Source organism: Neovison vison, chromosome 11 (genome assembly GCF_020171115.1).
Source record: "Neovison vison isolate M4711 chromosome 11, ASM_NN_V1, whole genome shotgun sequence".
NCBI classification, from domain to species: domain Eukaryota; kingdom Metazoa; phylum Chordata; class Mammalia; order Carnivora; family Mustelidae; genus Neogale; species Neogale vison.
The window spans coordinates 216,035,349-216,040,742 of record NC_058101.1 but is presented as its reverse complement, the minus strand read 5'-3'; the positions used below and the strand labels follow the sequence as shown (position 1 = coordinate 216,040,742).

The window sequence follows — 5,394 nt, the reverse complement described above, 5'->3', positions numbered from 1 at the left end:
GGCGACGCAAGCGGCCTGGGCTGCACAAGCGGCGTCGGGATTCAAGTGGCGGCGGCGGCGGTGGCGGTGCAGACGGTAGCGGCGGCGGCAGAGTCGGCGGCGGTGCAGACAGCGGCGTCGGCGGCGCAGGCGGTGTAAGTGCAGATGGCGGTGGCTTTGTTGGCGGCGGCATTGTCGGAGGCGGCGCAGGCGGTGTTGGCTGCGGAAGCGGTGGCGGCACAGATGGCCGGTGTGGGCGGTGCAAGCGGCATTGGCGCAGACAGCTGGGCTGCACAAGCGGCAACCGCTTGGGCGTCCACGGCTCCAGCAGCGGCAGCGGCGGCGTCGGCGGCGGTAGCAGCAGTGGAGCAGACAGCGGCATTGGCGCAGACTGCGTGGGCTGCACAAGTGGTGTTGGCTACTCAAGCGGCGGCTCTGGCGCAGATGGCAGCAACGCAGATGGCGGCGGGGGCTGCGCAAGCGGCGGCAGCGGCAGCTCCTGCGAGGGCCAGCAACTGAGGAAGGGCAGAGGTAGGGCTGAGGACTGGCGCCCAGAAGGGAGGGGGGCAGATTTGGGAGGAATTCCTGGATGGCATTTCTCCCTCCAGTGGCGCCACTTTGGGCTTTGGGGTGGGCGGGCGGGGGTACAGCCAACCCTTGTCCTTGCGCGATAAGGAGAGCCCGACCAGGTACCTGCTCTGAGCTGAGAGGGTGGAGGGGAGGGAGGGTTGGTGGCGAGAAGAGGCTGGCGACGACAAGTCTCCGTGGCTCCCCAGGGCCGAGAGAGGCGCGCGATGTTAAAATGGAGATTCTCGGGGCTGGGGGAGGCTGCGGCGGCAGCGGCCCGGGTCGCTCCCGCTCAGGCCTGGCTGCTCTGGTGCAGCAGCCCTGGCGCCGGCTCCTCAGCGATCGTCCGCCGCTGCCACTGCCGTGGCCATTCCTCCCAGGGAAAGGGAGATTTACCCTGGTGAGGAGGGATGGAGGGAGCCGTCCCACTCCCCGCCACTGGCCTCTGGCTGCCTCTGCGTGCCCAGTACAGATCCAGCCAGCATCTCCTCTGCTTCACCCCCCCGCCCCCCGACAGCTCCACACTGCAGTCCACAAGTCCGCCCGCTCCCCGCTCCCCCGCGGCCCCTCTTGGGCCGCTGCCATCTCTGCCACCTGTTAGAGGTAGCAGGGTCTGGGCCCTGAGGTTGTGGGGTGCCCTTGGGGGCACCCTGTGCACTCCCCGTCCCTGTTTCGGTCCTTGGAAAGGGTGGGTGGTTGGTCTCAGAGCCAAGTTTGCAACACTGGATGCCTGGGAAGTTGCGAGGGCTCACCAGTGCCTGTGTTTTGCTGTTTCTCCTCCTTTTTAACTGGATCCCTGTCTCTTCCCTCCCCTTTCCCCCACTCCTCACGCCTCAGAAGGCCAGAATGACCAGAGAACCTGCTGTAGAGAAAGGCTTTTGGGGTTTGAGCATCTGCACCTTCAGAAGCTGCGCTGAAGCCTTCATAGGCAGCCTCTGCCATGTGAGGGAAGGCACTTCCACCAGGTACTTGAAGATCTGGGTTAGCTTTGGTGGAAGAGCTTGTGTCTCTTAAGGTGTGGGAGAGGGTGGAGGGCTAGCCTTGAGGTCCTCTTTCCAACTTTTTGAGTATGGCTTTTTTGTATTTGCAGGTGGTTGATGTGTGGTTTTGGTTGTGTGTATTTCGTGTTGGGTGCAAAGGGGTCCTCTTCACCGCATGACTTGTGGGAGGACATTTGTCCAAGATTTTGTCTCATTTCTAACGGGCTGGATTAGGTTGTCACTTGTATCCATTGGGTTATTGGTATGGATGGGCTCAAAAAGAGAGGAAGCAGGGATTTTTCTGTGGATTGGAGGAGTTTAGACGTTTTCTTTTGACCATGTGTAGAATGGTTTTAATTTGCCTGTCCTGAATTACGTTTTCTTCTCATGAGCGATTTGGTGGTGGAGGTACACTTAGGCTGGTTGTTGTGCTTTTTCTGTCTTGACTGGCAAACGTCTGTTCCTTTCTTGTGTTTGAAGATAAACGTTGGGGTTGGATAAAGAAAGTGTAATTTTTTGCAAAGCTGAATTGTCAGTTTGTGTTTGTTTGTTTTCTGATGATCTTCTGCAGTGGTGATGGGTGTCTTTCTAGACAGTGTTAAGATACACATTAGTGTTTTTGGGCAGCACACAATCTCCTTTCTTTTGGTGCAAGGAGTAGTTACTTCTGTAGGTTATTACCGTAGGCTTTCTGTTTAGCTCATTGGGTTGGGGATAATGTGAAGTTGAGACCTTTGTGTAGAGGCTAGTCTGCTTTTCCTTAGTTGCCTGCCATTTTCTGAGGCCAGGCCAGCTAACTTGTCAGTGTATGCTGTTAGTTGCTGGGATGGGAGGTTTGAGTGACGTAGGTTCATCCTGTGCTTCAGTCAATGCTGAAGAAATTCCAAGATGAATAAAAACAATTTTGGTAGGGACACCTGGGTGGCTCAATGGGTTAAGCCACTGCTTTTGGCTCAGGTCATGATCCTGGGGTCCTGGGATGGAGTCCCGCATCGGGCTCCTGGCTCGGCGGGGAGCCTGCCTCTCTCTCCACCTCTGCCTGCCTCTCTGCCCGCTTGTGTGCTTTCTCTCTCTCTCCCTTTATGCCCCCCCCACAATAAAAAACAAAACCAAAACCAAAAACAAAACTATTTTGGTAAACGGCAGCTGGGTGAGGAAGTGGTCAGCACTAACTCATTTCGTTAGAACTTCAGGTAATAGTGTATCCCTGGATGTCTCCTTTGCATTCTGAACTGAAACATGCTGTATTCTTTTGGCTCTCAGTCTCTCTTTGGCTCTGTCACCTGGGCCTTTTTGGTTGTGTTGTCTTCCTCCCCATGGGGAAGTTCCCTTCTTCTTTTTAAGGGAAGGGAGTTTTGTGTTTGTTTGTTTGTTTTTAAGGCTTATTTATTCTCTTAAAGATACTTGTTTCCTTGAGAGAGTCTCTGTGGGGGCAGGGGAGGGCAGAGGGACATAGAGAGAATGTCAGGTACACTCTGCACTGAGCCAGGAGCCAGACTGAGGGCTCCATCCCAGGACCCTGAGATCATGACCTGAGCCAGAATCAGGAGTTGGATGCTTAACCCACAGAGTCACCCAGGCACCCCTTTAAGTAAACTTTTTGAACCGCAGCATATATACATAGAAGTGCACAGATCATAAGCCAAAAGCTTGAGGAACCTTCACAAGGGGAACACACCATGTGACTTTACATCCAGGACCCCAGAGACTGTGACAACCTTCTTGAGGGTCACTTCTGCCACGGTTCTTGACTTCCGTTGCTGGGGAGCTTTTGCGCATGTTCCTGGATTTGGTGTACGTGGAGTCATCCAGTTGGATGCACTCCTGGGCCTGCCTTACGGAGGGTCATCCGTGTTTGTGTGCATGGTTGTGAGTTTACCAGTGCTGCTGTTTCATCCTCACACTATTTTAGAGCTCCACTCTGCGTGTAGACCCTTAGACATCCTAGAAATAGGATAGCTCCTTGGTGCCTTTTAATTACCTGCATCCTTGAACACAGGTGTCTTCTTTCAGCTGTAGTGTAAGGATCAAGTCTGGTGTCTGGAACTTTTCCACAGCCCATAAACGGAGAAAGCTTTTGCCTCCTCAGTTGTAGAGTTCTATCAGTCATTGCTCTTTCAAGTCACTGGTGAAGTGGATAGAAAATGCCTGCTTTCAGGGAACCGAACGGATGTTGAAAAGGTGAGACAAAACGGTCTTCAGTGGTAGGAGGCGCACCCATGGAATAAATGAGTCCATGGGAGAGATAGTTAGTCTCTGTGGGTACATTGGGAAAGGCCTTACTGAATCTGGGATTTATGATTCTTGGAGGTTGTTTTTTGGGCAGGCCGATACTAGTTAGTTGTTTGTTCCCTCCTCCATCCTTTTTCAGCTCTTCCTTCACTTCAGAGGTCATCCACACCTTTCCACTTCGCCCCACAGGCTGGTAACTACCATTTACTGTATAATAACCATCACCAGCCTTATGCGTCCAGGCCCGAGGAAAGCATATCCAACTCTCTCTGCTTGGTCAAATTAAATTACGTGGCAGTTTTCATTGACTTTTTTTCCCTTTTTTAAATATTTTACTTCTTTATTTGACAGAGATCACAATTAGACAGAGAGGCAGGTGGAGAGAGATAGAGGAGGAAGCAGGCTCCCCGCCAAGCAGAGAACCAGATGTGGGGCTGGATCCCAGGACCCTGGGATCATGCCCTGAGCCGAAGGCAGAGGTTTTAAGCCACTGATCCACCCAGGTGCCCCTCTCATTGCCTTTGAAATAAAGTCCAAATGCCAAGCATCACGAGGGGCTCCTGATTCAGTTCTTTGGTGTTCCTTTAGGATTTCTGCAAGCAGACTGCCACCAATCCCCATGTGCCCTCCACATATAGGGGTCTGTGTTTCCTGCCAACTGCTTGTGTCTTGGACTGGGACCATGGGACCTCATTTCCATTCCTTCACACATTCTCTTCCTCTAGATTTTCTCTTAAATGCTTTCCCTTGCTTCTCTGTCCTGCCTCATTACCATTTGGACTCCTAGATGTCACAGGAAGCCTTTTCATCACTCCAGTCAGGTGTAGCTCATCTTTGCAACACTCGAGTTGTATTTTTTATTGGCTTACCTCACCCTCCAAATCATGTACAATTCATTTAACACTTGAACAGAAGTTTTATTGGATCACCTATTACATTTTACCATTTTTGAGGGTAGGACCTTTTAAAAATAAAAACAAAACAAAACAACCTAATGATTTTGAGAGAGGGAGGGAGGGTGGGGACAGAGAGAGAGAATGTTTTAAGCAGTCTTCATGCAGACTCTGAGCCCCACATGAGGCTCCATCTGATGACCCTGAGATCCTGAGCATCTGACCCTTAACTGATTTGAGCCACACAGGTGCCCCCTGAGGGCAGGACCTCTCTTTTCACATCTTTAGTTTTCTAAACTGTGTAGTACAGTGCCTGGCAGTGACAGGGCTTCAGGAAATGTGTATAGAATAGATGAAGATGAGTTTTAGTTGGAATCTGCCTAAAACTGTTCCATCCATTTGAAAGTTTTATATAATAAATAAGCTTTCATACTAGGGCTTGAATCCTGTGTCTGTAATGTTACTAGGATAGGGGAAAGTTGTCTTTATGAAGTGTGTCCTTAAAAGTAATATACCTGTTTTTCTCATTTTGTTTTTCTCACCAGGGGCTGGAAATTAAACCCAGAACTTGAGTCTTGGATGCTGTAGGCAGTGCCTTGAAAGAACTTCCTGGAACGGTGTGGAGCTTCAGAGCATGAGCACATTGACCTGAGCAACAACTAGATGATTCCTAATCGTTTTTGGGTGTCCATTTGGTTATTTACGTGGCCAAGAAAGTCTTAAAAGTCTGCTGAGGAAGCGCA

The 5,394-nt window shown here is 51.3% G+C and overlaps 1 long non-coding RNA gene across 2 annotated transcripts; it reads left to right on the top strand.

Moving 5' to 3' along the window:
• Positions 1-488: 488 nt before the first annotated feature.
• LOC122890072 lies at positions 489-5,394 on the top strand. 2 transcript variants are annotated; one of them, XR_006381044.1, is made up of 3 exons: positions 489-510; positions 1,384-1,511; positions 5,197-5,394. It is a non-coding gene; the product is annotated as an uncharacterized LOC122890072 (long non-coding RNA). The 2 variants fall into 2 exon arrangements; XR_006381045.1 differs by lacking the exon at positions 5,197-5,394 and adding an exon at positions 3,540-3,570.